Here is a 16059-nt window from a genome sequence, read left to right as displayed (position 1 = left end):
TGTAATTTTTTTTTATTAAGAAGCATAGCCCTATTCAATATTGTACTTCATAAAATTGTACAGTAATAACATAATTAAATAGAATAATGAGAAATGAAACAATTTTTGCCACATTTTTGGTTCAATTCAGTGGACATTGTGCTGCTCCTCATGGTGTGCATACTTTGGCCACCTTTGGGCAGTATAATACAGTCAGCGATATACAGAGACGGATTCTCTTCCTCAGTAAGCCGCTGTAATATTTGACTTTTTTCACCGAATTGATCTTTCAAGGTGAGGTGGTTACGGGTTTTTTAAGAAAAAGAAAACAAAGAACTATTCATGTAAATAATTCTCAGAAAACATATTTGTTTGAACCATCGGGTGGCGCTGCATACGCGTCTATCTATTTAATCAGAATCAGAATCATCTTTATTTGCCAAGTATGTCCAAAAAACACACAAGGAATTCGTCTCCGGTAGTTGGAGCCGCTCTAGTACGACAACAGACAGTCAATTGACAGAGAACACATTTGAGACATAAAGACATTAACAAAAAAAAAATAAAAAAAACAGTCACTGAGCAGTAAAGGGTTGCTAGTTATCTGGTAATGCCGGTACATGTTTTTTTTTTTTGATAATTATGCAAAAAGATGCAGAGTCTTCTAGCACTTAGAGCAGTTCGAATGACTAATATTGCAATAGCCCGGTGCAATGACCATTGTGCAAAGGGCGCCGAGACTTCAAGGAGTGTATGCGGTTTAAAGTGACGAGTAGTGCGATAATCTGGGACAATGTTGGTTGTGCAAATGTTGCAGATACTCCTCAGTCAGTGTGCAAATGGAGAAGATGCTCCCCTTGCATGAGTGGCCAGTATTGGTCAACAACAGATATGCAAATAGTGCAGCGTGGCGAGACAACTACAGTGAGTGCACGAGTAATGTATAATTGCCCCCACAGAAATGTGACAACGAACTCAAGTAAAAAAATTGCCAGCATGTTGCAATGGAATTGTAGGTTAGCTGTTTAAGAAGTTGATTGCAAGAGGGAAGAAGCTGTTGGAATGTCTGATAGTTCTGGTTTGCATTGATCGGTAGCGCCTACCTGAGGGAAGGAGCTGGAAGAGCTGGTGATCGGGATGCGGAGGGTCAGAGAGGATTTTGACACTCTTGTCTTAGTTCTGGCAGCGTGCAAGTCCTCAAGGGTGTGTAGGGGGTTACCGACAATCCTTTCAGCAGTTTTGATTGTCCGTTGCAGTCGGAGTTTGTCCTTTTTTGTAGCACAATCGTACTACCTCTGCTTCAGTTTGAGCCAGGAAAACCCTGCATGGTGATTCTGAGTTATACTATTCCCATTCAGTCCTGTAGGTGGCAGCCTGCCATACACAACTCACCTATTTTTTTCATCTGCTGGATCTGGTGGGTCATTGCCCCTATTGGTCTCGACGGAAGTTGACTGTAATGACACAAAAATGCCAATAAAGAAGTTAAGAAATGTTTTTTTTTTTTTTTTTTGCTAGCTAACGTGTTTCCGCAAAAATGGTGGCCAGGGGTTTTCTTATATACTCAACTTCTGACGAGGGAAGACTTTAATCACCTATTATGCCTGTAAGTATTATTGTATGCTCTATTTATATGTACTGCTGCTCCATTTGTCATAGCAGATGTTTGAAGGATTATAATTACTGGAATATCAATGCTAATTTCTGCTAGCTCATCTATGGCGTTTCGCATTATATGTTAGCCTTAAGCTAGAAAACATACAATATAAGAAATTACCTTGTTTTGTTGAACATTTTGTTGTTTAAATACACAATTTATTTCTTAACTAGAAAACTATTTCCTATCTGCCAAACTATGCACAGCATGTTCAGGAATGGCAGAAAAGAATACAATGCTCGACATTTAAGATACATTTTCTCTGAGAAATCAGACGTGCATGGTTATAAATACAACAATATTTACCTGTTTGAAAATTCTCAATATCGTCCAACACATTTCTTCGACAGTTGTAGGATCGACTTCCAACTCTTTCTGATACAGCATTGCTTCACTGGCGGTGTAATACCGCAAATGCTGATAAACATTACACTGGTTTTGATTACGTCAGAGATTTTAGGGCTTAGGCAGCAAAGGAAAACCATAAAAAAAACATGTAACCGTAATGTAATTTTTTTGGGTAAATCACCAAATGTATTCAGACGAAATGGTGACAAAACTGCATCACAAAACCGGCTTGGCCTCATCTCCTCCCTCCTCTCCAGTCTTACCGCCCTTTTTTTTATTATTATTATTTTTGTGTGTTTTTACTGCCGCATCAGTTAAAGTGCCTTCTGACTCAATTCCTCCTTTGCTGGGGCATCGCAATTTACACCCTTATTCCCGGTGAGACGCAGCGGGGTAGGGTGAGGCGGGGATGGCGGGTGGAGGGGGGCTGTGATGGGATGCGGCTGGGGCCGGGATGAGCCATTACTTGTCAGATTTACAATCCACCAGACTATATCCCCTCCATCCAACCTCTGAAAGGTTCAAGGTTCAATTCCATTTGGAACCTGTTTAGCGAGAGAGCATACACTCGCTTCTCACGCGGCGTTTGGCATTTTATGCCAGGCGTGATCAGGCACGTACGTCGTCGGCAGCTGCCAGATGCCGTGACGGGAGATTTACAAGCTGCCGCTTGACAGGGGAGGGCGCGAGCGTTCGAGCTCTCCTGTCGTTTTTTACGCCAGGATGCTAGGCCAACCCCTGCTCCCTTTAAGGAATTAAAAGGAGGAAAAAACACAAATGGGAAAGTGAGAATCAGGAATGATCACTAAAGCTTTCAGGCATCCATCAAGCCAAGTGGTCGATGAATGGATGAGTAAATCAGACAGCAAACAGTAAGTCCGGGCTAAAGCTCCATTAGAGGAGAGCTATGTCATCATTACATGCCACAGTCCACAGGCCCGTGGCGAAAAATCTGCCATTTATTTCCAAGCAGGTTTCGAGCACAGGCTGTCAATAACGCGAGAACTTGGACACTCAGTTTAACTTATGTCTGCTCTCCCTAATAATAGATTCATTATCAAAGGCAGCAATCACATTAAAGGTACGCTACGTAGAGGGAAAAATGACTCATAATCAGATAAAAAGACATTAGTCAAGTATTTAGGCCACATAAACTGTACATGTCTACATCTACCACAACTATACCCACACATTATTTGGAGAAAACCATCAATATTAACAACAAAAAAACACACTGTGATATAAATTATCAGTATTCTACACACAAAAATGGAAGCTTAGTTGTAATAATAAAGGGCAATTTGTGGCTAATGCTAACATTTCTCCCTTGAGCTTTAAAAAAGCTTTAAATACAACATAACCGCTCCACTTTAGCAGTGGATACAGCAATGTGATAGTTAATGTGTGTAGCAAATGTACTATACAATCTTCTCTTCCTTTAAGCAGTGGTTCTGTAAAAGAACAACAACTTATTTAAGCACTGCAAGTTAGAGATGCCATTAGCTAGCGCTCGCCAATCAAGTTTGCCAAGTGTCACCAACCCGACATCGGATTGGTTAAAGGAAATGGTAGTCAACAGATGAGTTAACCTGGCAACACCGGGCTGAAATCTGATTGGCTAAAAGTTCCAAGAGCCTAAATTTGTTAAACGCAGCCACAGTGCACGCACCAATCACGGTGATGCAATTAAAACACCAGCAAGACAACTCGAAATCTGATTGGTTAAGGGAACTAACTGTCAAGAGATTAAAGGGGTTATGTGAAGCAATACCTGACAATGATGATTTTGTTAGATGCACTGTATTTATGTATTGGTATCAGGCCCAAAAAAATCCCATATAATTTAATTTTGAACGATTTTATAACTTTTCAGAAAGCGACTTGAAAAGTTTCCGGTAAAATTCCCGCAACCCGGGATCCAAAACATTATGCCTGGCTTCGTACACAAGCACGACGAAATGGTTGAGGGAAGAGGCAGCTATTCTGATTCTGAAACAGACAGCGTCTCAACTGATACATCTGCAAGAAGGGGCAGTTGTTTTCGAGGAGTTTAAAGAAGAAGAGCATCAAGATTTTCTGCCCGTTGGTCCATACGTGGACGAGCCACATGCGTTGGATGCCGGCGTCGAGGTTGTTCCCGACCAACCATACATGGAATGGCGTCTCGACAGAAGGAGACTGAATGACTGTTGAGCAGGTCAGTCTGAAATGGGCAATATGGGTGGCCTCCCAGCGAGGCATCCTGTGGGTGGGCAAGGAAGGCAGATGCATGCATCACGTCAAAAAGAGCCGCAACTCTATGCCGCTCCTGTAACGTAAACAAAACAATGCCCGCTGTGGCAGTTAAAGCGCTTGTTTTTTTTGTGTTTACTCTGTGAACGGGGTGGGAAGATAACAAGACAGGGGTTTGCCAAGCACGGACGAGATAGAAAGTGTTCACAGATCTTTGGTAGTTTATCATTTAGCAGCTACCTCTACCTATAGAATATACGTGTCGTTAAACAACCTAACTGCTAGTTCAACTTGCGGTAAATAAATGATCAATAAAAGTCAAATCAGGGGCTCACCTTTTAGCGTGCCCACTTTCATAAGCCATTGAATTGACGAAAAAGTTGACCTCAAAGTGCTTGTGACGCAGCATGCTTGTCGAGACAAATTAGAGCACAATGCCAACAGTCTTGGAAGAACAAAAAAAAACAACTAATAAAATACAAATAATACATTAATTTAAATTGATGGAAGACTAATTAATATCTAATGCACTATTTAATTATTCTACAGATTCAAGGGCTTTTAATTGCCAACACACATTTACACATGATATGGCACGAAATCTGATAGCCAAGGTCCCAGATTAGCCCAGTATGTCTCAAGTCCATCCATCCATCCATCCATCTTCTACCACTTATCCGAGGTCGGGTCGCGGGGGCAGTAGCTTTAACAGGGACGCCCAGACTTCCTTTTCCCCAGCCACTTCATCCATCTCTTTCGGGGGGATCCCGAGGCGTTCCCAGGCCAGCCGAGAGACGTAGTCTCTCCAGCATGTCCTGGGTCGTCCCCGGGGTCTCCTCCCGGTGGGACGTGCCCGGAACACCTCACCGGGGAGGCGTCCGGGAGGCATCCGAATCAGATGCCCCAGCCACCTCATCTGGCTCCTCTCAATGTGAAGGAGCAACGGCTCTACTCTGAGATCCTCCCGGATAACCGAGCTTCTCACCCTATCTCTAAGGGAGAGCCCGGACACCCTGCGGAGGAAACTCATTTCGGCCGCTTGTATCCGGGATCTCGTTCTTTCGGTCACGACCCACAGCTCGTGATCATAGGTGAGGGTAGAAACGTAGATCGACCGGTAAATCGAGAGCTTCGCCTTTCGGCTTAGCTCCTTCTTTACCACAACGGATCGATACAAAGTCCACATCACTGCAGACGCTGCACCGATCCGCCTGTCGATCTCCCGTTCCATTCTTCCCTCACTCGTGAACAAGACCCCAAGATACTTGAACTCCTCAACTTGGGGCAGGATCTCATCCCCGACCTGGAGAGGGCACGCCACCCTTTTCCGACTGAGGACCATGGTCTCAGATTTGGAGGTGCTGATTCTCATCCCAGCCGCTTCACACTCGGCTGCGAACTGCTCCAATGAGAGTTGGAGGTCACGTCTTGATGAAGCCAACAGAACCACATCATCTGCAAAAAGCAGAGATGCAATACTGAGGCCACCAAACCGGACCCCGTCTACGCCTCGGCTGCGCCTAGAAATTCTGTCCATAAAAGTTATGAACAGAATCGGTGACAAAGGGCAGCCTTGGCGGAGTCCAACCCTCACCGGAAACGAGTCCGACTTACTGCCGGATATGCGGACCAAACTCTGACTCCGGTCGTACGGGGACCGAACAGCCCGTATCAGGGGGTTCGGTACCCCATACTCCCGAAGCACCCCCCACAGGACCACCCGAGGGACACGGTCGAACGCCTTCTCCAAGTCCACAAAACACATGTAGACTGGTTGGGCGAACTCCCATACACCCTCGAGGACCCTGCCAAGGGTGTAGAGCTGGTCCACTGTTCCACGGCCAGGACGAAAACCACACTGCTCCTCCTGAATCTGGGATTCAACTTCCCGACGGACCCTCCTCTCCAGCACCACTGAATAGACCTTACCAGGGAGGCTGAAGAGTGTGATCCCCCTGTAGTTGGAACACACCCTCCGGTCCCCCTTCTTAAAAAGGGGGACCACCACCCCAGTCTGCCAATCCAGAGGCACTGTCCCCGATGTCCACGCGATCTTGCAGAGGCGTGTCAACCAGGACAGCCCTACAACATCCAGAGCCTTGAAGAACTCCGGGTGAATCTCATCCACCCCCGGGGCCCTGCCACCGAGGAGCTTTTTAACCACCTCAGTGACCTCAACCCCAGAGATAGGAGAGCCCGCCTCAGAGAACCCAGACTCTGCTCCCTCATGGGAAGGCGTGTCGGTGGAATTGAGGAGGTCTTCGAAGTATTCTCCCCACCGGCTCACAACGTCCCGAGTCGAGGTCAGCAGCGCCCCATCCCCACTATACAGTGTTGATGGTGCACTGCTTTCCCCTCCTGAGACGTCGGATGGTGGACCAGAAATTCCTCAAAGCCGTCCGGAAGTCTTTCTCCATGGCCTCACCGAACTCCTCCCATGCCCAAGTTTTTGCTTCAGCGACCACCAAAGCTGCATTCCGCTTGGCCAGCCGGTACCCATCAGCTTCCTCAGGAGTCCCACAGGACAAAAAGGCCCGATAGGACTCCTTCTTCAGCTTGACGGCATCCCTCACCATTGGTATGTCTCAAGTCTCTTGTGAAATATGAATAGAATAAGAAAATAAGATCAAATAAGACAAGGTAAAAAAAGATACAAATACCTATTTGCAGTTGTGAATGTGTGCAAAGGTCCAAATGCAACAAGCAAGCATCCCCTCTTGATCAAGAGCTTTGTTAGATGTACTGTATATACATAGGAGAAAATAAAAAAATAAAGGTGCTTCCCCAAACATGCAGCAATAAAAATAATTAAGTATGGTATTAAATGTATGGGCGGCACGGTGAACGAATGGTGGGTACATCTGCCTCACAGTTCTGAGGTCCTGGGTTCAAATCCAGCCTCCCTGTGCAGCGTTTGCATGTTCTCCTCGTGCCTGCGTGAGTTTTCTCCATGTCCTCTGGTTTCCTCCCACATTCCAAAAACATGCATGGTAGGTTAATTCAAGATTGTCCGTAGGTGTGGTTTGTTGTGCAATATTTAAAAAAAAGACATTTCACAAAAAATGTACCACACATGACCATGTCGAGGCTAGCATAAGACGCCTGACTGGTCCTGTTTGTGTCAGCGTACACTGCATTTGACTGCAATCCAATACATTAAATGCAGTAAGCCAAGAGGATTTTGCATTGCATTGTGTATATGTGTTTTTTATTTTATTTTTGGCACTCAGGCCTTGTCATCCAATATAAAAGTGGACACCTTTTCGCACGGATATATTGATCATCGCATTAAATAGGATTTAGAGTTTAAGGGAATGGGAATGTGCTGAGACAGTTGCGGCGCGGTGGCTAATGGACTGTATGACTTATATACGCACGCACACACACAGTACATAGGGTATATGTATATATATATATATATATATATATATATATATATAAATATAAAGGAAAGCGACAGCTGCAGCTCTTACAGTCGCTCTATGCTTCCTGAGGGAATGATTAGCCCAGTGATAATGTGCCTTTTTAGATTTTGTATAAAAGGTGTGCAGTGTAATTTATGAGTGTAAAACCTCATATAGGCCCATAATGCACCACGACTGATGGCCCACATCCGCAAGTAGATAGGTGCAGTGGGCAGTTAGGCAGCCAGAAAGGACTTCCATCTTGTTTACTTTCATTTAATGAATGGCTTTAGCGAGGGGAGTCATGTCGGCAGACGTGTGGTGGCTGCAGCGTTTGACTTAAGCGGCCGGCTGCCGACCTTCTGTCGCAGATATTGTTTGTTTCCTTTGCCTTTTGCGTTTCGCTGGTCGCCATCTGTTTTCCCTTTATCTCTAATTGGCCTCCATCTCCTGTTCGGCTTCGCCGGTGTCTGCTTGCAGTGAATGTGACCCGAGAAGTGAATCTATTGAGAAAGAGAGAGAGAGGTTGACAGTGCAAGATGTACTGAAGTACTTGTTAAAGTACATTCTAAGAAGCAGAGAAGACGTCATTAACAGTCACGAAAAGTCCACGATTTACCTGTTTTAATGGCTTCTTGATAGGAGTTAAATGATCGCTGAGTTAGAAAGCGACTATAATGAGTAGCTGTGGCCCATAATGTCATTAAACATCATTGTTAGTAATGCAAATGTAGTTTTGTGGGGCTAAGTAACAGCTGGAACATGCGAGGCAACCAGGAAGCGAGAATTTCCTGTTTAACAAATTTCATGCATTTGCACCCCATGAATTGCTAGTAAGTTAACTAATTAGTTGGCCAGTCAGTCAGTTAGTTGGGTGATGGGTCAGTTAGGTCATCAGTTAGATAGACGGTTGTGTGGTTAGTTAGTCCTTCAGTTTCTCCTTCAGTCAGTCCATGGCTTTGTTGGTGGGTCTGTCAGTCAGTTAGTGTGTTGGTTAGTTGGTTGCTGGTTTTGTTGGTGGGTCATTCTATCATTAAGTCTACTGGTTAGTTTGTCAGTCGTCAGCCCAGTCGGTCAGTCGCTTAGTTAGTTGAGTGGTCACCCAGTCAGTGAGCTAGTTTGTAAGGGAGATGGTTGCTTTTACAATCAGTCAGTTAGTTAGTTGATTAGTCAGTCTGTTTGGTAGTTAATTAGTTAGCTGGTTAGGTAGGTGATTGATCAGTAGGTCAGTTAATCTGTTGGTTAGTTAGTTGGTCAGTCGCTAAGTCATTCAGTAAGTTAGGTAGTCAGTCAATAAGTTGGGCAGTCGGCCAGTTAGTCTGTTGGTTAAGTAATTTGTCAGTTAGTCAGCAAGTTCATTAGTTGGTAAGGTGGTTGGTTCATAAGTCAGTCAGTCAGTCAATTGGTTAGTTGCAGTACTTAGTTGGTCGGCCGTCCGGTCAGTCAGTTCGGTCAGTTAGCTTTCTGTTAGTTGGTCAGCCGGTCTGGGAGTTACTTGTTGTTGATCGTTAGTTAGTCTCTTGGTTACGTGGTTAGTGAGCTAGTTACTTAGGTGCTTGGTTAGTCAGTCAATCCAATAGTCTGTCAGTGGGTCAGATGCTTAGTCTGTCAAGTAGTCGGTTAATTAGTTTTTCAGTTGGTCGTCTTGGTCAGTCAGTCAGTTATTTAGTCACCAGTCCATTTGCTGGTCGGTCAGTCAGTGGGTTTGTTAGCAAGCCTGTGAGTTAGTTAGTCTGTCGGTTATGGCCATCCAGTCAGTTAGCCAATTAATTGATTGGTCAATTAGTCTGTTAGTTAGCCTGGAATTGTTTTTCTACATTATTACGTAGCCAGGAGCTTAGTTAGTTCAGTTTAATTAATTTGCAGGATTTGCAGAAAAAATGTCATTAAATTAAAAATCCATCCATCCATCCATTTTCTGAGCCGCTTCTCCTCACTCAGGTCGCGGGCGTGCTGGAGCCTATCCCAGCTATCATGGGGCAGGAGGCGGGGTACACCCTGAACTGGTTGCCAGCCAATCGCAGGGCACATATAAACAAACAGCCATTTGCACTCACATTCACACCTCCAATTTAGAGTCGTCGATTAACCTACCATGCATGTTTTTGGGATGTGGGAGGAAACCGGAGTGCCCGGAGAAAAACCCACACAGGCACGGGGAGGACATGCAAACTCCACACAGGCGAGGTCTGGGGATTGAACCCCGGACCTCAGCAATAATAATAATAATTCATTTTATATAGGGGTACCTTTCATGTCACCCATGGTCACCTTACTGAGTAAATACATCATTCCATGTAACTCCTACTGTATGTAACGAGAGTGATCCATAGGCAGTCTGCCTATCTTTCCGTCCATGCATCCATAAGGTGACACATGACATTTGTTACACAGAGGTGTTTAATAACCTGCCATGCTGGCAGCGACACAAACACGTGCATGTTTCCGCTTGTTGTTTTCCCGCAGCTTGGGAGAACGCAAGCTTTAAGTGGGTCGAACACGAAACCCGATATCCCTTTTCAAACACCCCCGAGGGACGCTATCTGTGCTCCATTGATACGGTCTGTCTGTCTCTCAGCGAGGCGAATGGAAATAATCCTGTTGTTGTCTGGGAGCTCACCTGCGTCAGTGGAATTAATTTGAAGGCATGAGTACGGTCTCAAACTACAGTATATTTTATGTCAAACGTGTTGCGCCCCCCCCCCCTTCCCGGAAGTTTTATTAGGTATACCTGTACAATTTGGCCCGTCGTCTTATCATTGCATGGCGCCTCTAAGCTTTATCGTGAACCGTCTTTTTACATTCCACCATCTGTCATTGGTCCGAACTTTTACAGGATCAGGAAACAACAGACAGAGAAGACTTTTAATTGGCCTAGAGAGAATAATGGGCTCGTTGAAGGCAAACAAAAATAAATAAAAAAATTAGAAAAACAAAAAGAGACAGCAGGTGTTAATGCTGGCTCACTAGCTCTGAACATTATCATGGCCCCCCGGGCATCCCCTTGGGGCCTGGAGAGGGCGCCAGAGGGTCGGTGGAAAATATGCCAAATGATGTTGTTTAATCTTGTCATGTTTTTCTCCACGGTGAAGCTCATAATTTGGAACGTGAACGTGACTACACACCTTTATACTAATGAGTCTTATAATGTTCTTATTTACAGTGATGGCTATGAAGCTTGAATGACTCAAAAGTTGTGTACACTTATATTTTTAGTTTTTAACCCAAATTTGTGTTAAACATTTTTTTTCACACTACTACTGCTTTTATATTGGTAGCTGTCTACCTCCTGTTTTTTCTCCCATTCCTGTTGGCTTGATAGGACTGTCAGCATGGTATATTGAGGAGTTTTAGTGAATAAACCACTCTGATTTGGATCTTGTGTTACTGGTTTTGTGTATTTGGCTCGATCGGACTCTTAGCCTGGTATATAAAGGAATTATACATGATTTAAGCACTGATTTGGATTTTTGTGACTTGTGTTATGTATTTGGCTTGATAGGACTTATGGTAATGAAAGCACTAATTTGGATCTTATGTGACTAGTTTTTTGTATTTGGCTCAATCGGACTCTCAGCATGGTATATCGAGGAGCTTTTGGGGATTAATACACTGTGATTTGGATCTTATGTGACTGGTCTTGTGCAATTGGCTTGATAGGACTTTCAACATGGTATATTGACAAGTTTTTGGTGATTAAAGCACACTGATTAGGATCTTGTGATTGTTGTTGTGTATTTGGCTTCATAGGACTCTCAGCCTGGCATATCAGGGAGTTTTTATTTTTAAATCACTGATTTGGATGATGTGTGACTGGTTTGTGTATTTGTCTTGAAAGGATTTTCAGCCTGGTATAGTGAGGAGTTTTTGTTTTTATAAAGCACTCTGATTTGGATCTTGTGTTACTGGTGTTATGTATTTTGTGTAATTGAGCCTGGTATATAGAGGAGTTTTTAGTGATTAATGTTCTGTACCGCTTCTCCTCACTAGAGTCATGGGCATTCTGGAGCCTATCCCAGCTATCTTCGGGCGAGAGGCGTGGTACACCCCGAACTGGTCGCCAGCCAATCGCAGGACACATATAAACAAACATGTTTGTAGCAAAATTAGCATCTAGATGCTAACCAGAGACTGGCTAACTGAATGACTAAGCATTCTCACTTGTAACTGTATGTGTAATATTTCCTATAACGCAGGATGTTTACGCCGAGAGACAGATGAACGCAGACTAGCGTGGATGAAAAATTTCCGCCATCAGTTTTGCATTATAGCATTAGCACTGGATAGAAAGTTAGCTTTTAAAAAGTGATGTTGTGTTTCATGTTGTGTGAAGTGTGACTTGGCACGGGCGCAAAGAACGAGTCAGACAAGTGAAGCTGAGCCAACTCTGCCGCTCTGACATTCCGCAGCTGTACAAAAAAAAAAACAACAAAAAAAAAACATCAGCTCGGCTGAACATCAGTGCCATCAAACAGAAGACAAGGCACGGGAGGCGCCATTACTGAAATATGGATTCAAGCAAGTACAAACAATACAGGTAGATAACAACAAAGACTTACTTCCACTGACATTACCCGGACAAATAAGTTAACAGTTGGATTTAACGCTGCAAAATTCCATCACCCACGGATTTAGGGGCACCCGTGGTCTGTTGGTACCGTAGTAGGTCGTAGTCAAAGACTGACCTGTGAGAGATGGAACAGTGACACAGGGCTCGTAAAGTATTTCACACAAAACCTCTTGAAAATAACAATGTAAAATTATTTTTGTCATGGAAGATACATTTTTCACACAAAAATCACAATTTTAAAACTGAACAATAAAGTTTTTTTAGTGTACATTTTTATCGCTTACATTTTTTTTCACCTAAAGTTACATTTGTCCACCCCAAAATTTATACATTTCCATTTAACTTTCCATCTTTTTCATGTAAAATTAAATTCATCACATAAAATTATGAACTTTCTCATGTGAAATTACACCGTTCCACGTAAAATTATTACTTTTCACAGGTAAAAGGACATGAGCTCTATCATACAAAATTACCTTTCTTATGTAACATTACATTTTTCGCCTGAAATTATTACTTCTTTTTTTTTGTACCTAAAATTACTGTTTTTTTTCCACTGGCCACGTAAAATTTCTTGCGCAGAAAACACGCAAAATAACATCCTTTCACGTAAAATGACTTTTCACATATACAGTAATGTTACCACATTTTTTCACCAAAATGTGTTTTTCACACAAAATATTTTTTTAAGCAGACTTCATCACATAGTTACATTATTTTTCCACTCCAAAATTAACATTTTTCCATTTAAATGGACTTTTTCATGTAAAATTATTTTTCTCACTTAAAATTATGAACTTTCTCACATAAGATTTTACCATTCCACGTAAAACTACAACTTTTCACAAGTAGAATCAAACCTTTGTTAAAATGACTTCGCTCATGCAACATAACTTTTTTTATATACTTTATTTTATTTTATATTAAATATTGTCTTTTTTATTGAGAGAGGTACTGTCTTTTCCTCTCTCAATAAAAAAAATCATGTCAACTTTTACTTTTTTCATGTGAAATCACATCCCTTTCTTCTGTTATTTAAAAGTTAAACTTTTTAAAAATTACTTTTCCGGCGCAAAAATGTTTCACCTAAAATCATACTCATTTTCCACATAAAATATAGCACATTTTTTTATTTTCGATTTTACGGAAAATAAAAATAATCCCAGGAAAATTGTTCTCATTTACACAGATCCCCCCCCAACAAATTTGTAACGTGGAATGACACCATTCGACATAAAACTACGACCTTTCTCACAAATTTAAACCCTTTCACATAAAAGTGGCTTCTTTGTGTAAATGTTTTTGCAAACTTTTTTGGTTACCTAAAGCTATGTTCCTTTTTCCATCCATATAATTTTCTTTTCTACCCAAATAACATTACAATTACGTAAACGTTACAACAAAAAGTAACTGCTACTCCCAAGAATGGGGGCTATGAAGTCAAAATAGACCATCACGTGTCTTCATAATCCCACGGTTACTAAGTGCTTCCAAACATAGGCTTTACAGCTATGTCACTTGGCTAAAATGGATTTCAAATATAAGGCTTGGATTTGAATCTTAATTTACGCTAACACCCAATGACAATGAGAAGACTTTAGAACCTCTTGGGCGAGAAATCTTTAATGTCTTCGCTGAACGACGACAGAAAAAAGAAAAACGCTCATTCTCTCCAATTTCTCACTCTGTCGCCCCTCTAGTTCTCGCAGTCCGTCAGCCACTCTCCAACATGTCAGTCATGTGCTGACGCCCGAGTAATTCCACCATCGTCCAGGCTGTTAAGGGGCTAATTGTAGACTATATTGGCCGTCACGGACTCCTAATCCTCCTGTACCATTCACTTTGGCCTATTAAGGACCTCCAGGGATTATGCTAACAATCGCTCTGGCTCTTTGATGGTATTCGGGGGATTAGTATTAAAGTCGGTGGCCCGCGTTCCTGAGGCGACTTGTATGTTTTTACAAGAAAAGGTTGTGACACGAGAATTAAGTGATCCGCCAGGCCGACCGATCGGTTGGCAGAGTCGACCGGTGCGCTTGTAAATCGCTAAATTTACCGCGGATCAGAGCACGTCAGCAAAATAGCCTTCCAGTTCCAGAGAATTATGACTAAATTACAACAAAACTCCCAACAATCCGCTAGATGCGGAACGTCACGTGACCAAACCCGGAAAACAGGTTAGTGGACTTCCTGCGATCACGAGCGTAACTACCGGTTGGTGACACAATGGTTTGAAACCGAACTAACTACAATTTTGTTTTCTCTATGGCTGGTGTCATCAGACAAAAATTAAATACATCTATCGTTTATTTATACAAATATGATATGATATATGTAAACACCGCCATATTATTCCTTACATTTGAGAAAGTGGTTGAGGAATGCAAACCATTTTGTTTGCCACAAAAAAAATCTATCTTCCAGATTTTCAAGATAAAATAACATTTTCATGTAAAATAACCTTCTTCTTTGGTGTAAAACAATGACTTATTTTTCATTTAAAAATACGTTCCCCCTGTAAAATTCAATTATTAATTCCACATAAATTACACAAATTTTTAGGTAAAATTAGGACTTTTTTACCTCTTTTTTTTTCTACATATTTTCTTTACAGGTTTCTACTTTACTTGATTCATGCAACCAAGAAGTAAGGTCATTTTCAAAAGCATTTATTCTCTTAAAATGCCATTTTATACCTTCCATTTGAGCAAAACTGAAAGCATTTGAGGAAAGCAAACTTTTTCTTTTGGCTATAAAACTCGGAGAATGAGAAATTTGCCACATGAAATGATATTCTTTTTTTATGGAAAACAATTTAACATAAGTAAAACACTACCCTCATGGTGATAAGCGGTACGGGAAATGGATGGATGGATGGAGCAAAACACTGACCTTCCCACAAAACATACATATCTCTGGTACCATTACATATGTATTTTCTTTCACATAAAATGAATAATTTCCATGTAAAGTTGACTTTTTCCACCTAAAATATTACTTTCCACTTAAACGTACATGCTATACTATACAATTAAAAGACTTCTCTTTTTAGTAAAACATTGACTTTTTCATGTCAAAAAAATACAACCATCTACTAAAATTATATATATTTTCAGATAAATTACATAATTTCTGTGTGAAATTGAATTTATCTAAAATTATTTTTCCACATAAAATTACATCGTTTTTATGTTAAATAACTGTAGTCTTTCGAGTGAAACATTGACTTTTTCATGTAAAAATTACATTTCTCTAATGAAAATATTTTTTTCCAAATCATGTAATTTTCATGTTAAATTACAGTATGATTTTTTATTTTTTTTTTCCCCCCCCCACCTAAAATTATTCCTCGGCGGCACAGTGAGCAACTGGTTAGCACATATGCCTCATAGTTCTGAGGACCCGGGTTCAAATCCGGCCTTGCCTGTTTGCATGTTCTCCCTGTGCCTGCGTGGGTTTCCTGCCACATCCCAAAAACATGCATGGTAGGTTAATTGAAGACTCTAAATTGCCCGTGGGTGGGAATGTGAGTGCGAATGGTTGTTTGTTTATATGTGCCCTGCGATTGGCTGGCGACCAGTTCAGGGTGTACCCTGCCTCTTGTCCGAATATGGCTGGGATAGGCTGCAGCATGCCCGTGACCCTAGGGAGGATAAGCGGTACAAAAGATGAATGAATGAATGAATTATCCCTCCAAAATAATTTACTTTTTTCACTACTTTTTCAGGAAGAATAACTTTTGTTTTTCGAGTAAAACAATTACTGTTTCACATAACATCTTTTTACATTAATTACATGATTTTAGTGTAAAATCATGACGTTTTCGCCCCAAATTATTTTTTCCACGTAAAATTACATATTTTCGCAGT

The 16059-nt window shown here is 41.8% G+C and overlaps 2 long non-coding RNA genes across 2 annotated transcripts in view; both read right to left on the bottom strand.

Annotated features, from left to right (window-relative positions):
* Nucleotides 1-1088: 1088 nt before the first annotated feature.
* LOC133475895 (uncharacterized) lies at nt 1089-2640 on the bottom strand. Its single transcript, XR_009787982.1, has 3 exons — nt 1943-2640; nt 1372-1433; nt 1089-1300 (listed from the first exon to the last, which is right to left on the bottom strand). It is a non-coding gene; the product is annotated as an uncharacterized LOC133475895 (long non-coding RNA).
* A 5283-nt stretch (nt 2641-7923) lies between these two features.
* Nucleotides 7924-16059, bottom strand: part of LOC133474560 (uncharacterized) — a 61285-nt gene continuing 53149 nt past the window's right edge. The window contains exons 3-4 of the long non-coding RNA XR_009787551.1: nt 12180-12305; nt 7924-8123 (exon numbers count right to left, since the gene is read on the bottom strand). This is a non-coding gene — a long non-coding RNA (uncharacterized LOC133474560). The remainder of the gene's footprint in view (nt 8124-12179; nt 12306-16059) is intronic.

The sequence above is a fragment of the Phyllopteryx taeniolatus genome, chromosome 3, assembly GCF_024500385.1.
Source record: "Phyllopteryx taeniolatus isolate TA_2022b chromosome 3, UOR_Ptae_1.2, whole genome shotgun sequence".
Classification (NCBI taxonomy): Eukaryota; Metazoa; Chordata; class Actinopteri; order Syngnathiformes; family Syngnathidae; genus Phyllopteryx; species Phyllopteryx taeniolatus.
The sequence above is the reverse complement of the archived record's forward strand: the minus strand, read 5'-3'. Positions and strand labels throughout refer to the sequence as shown.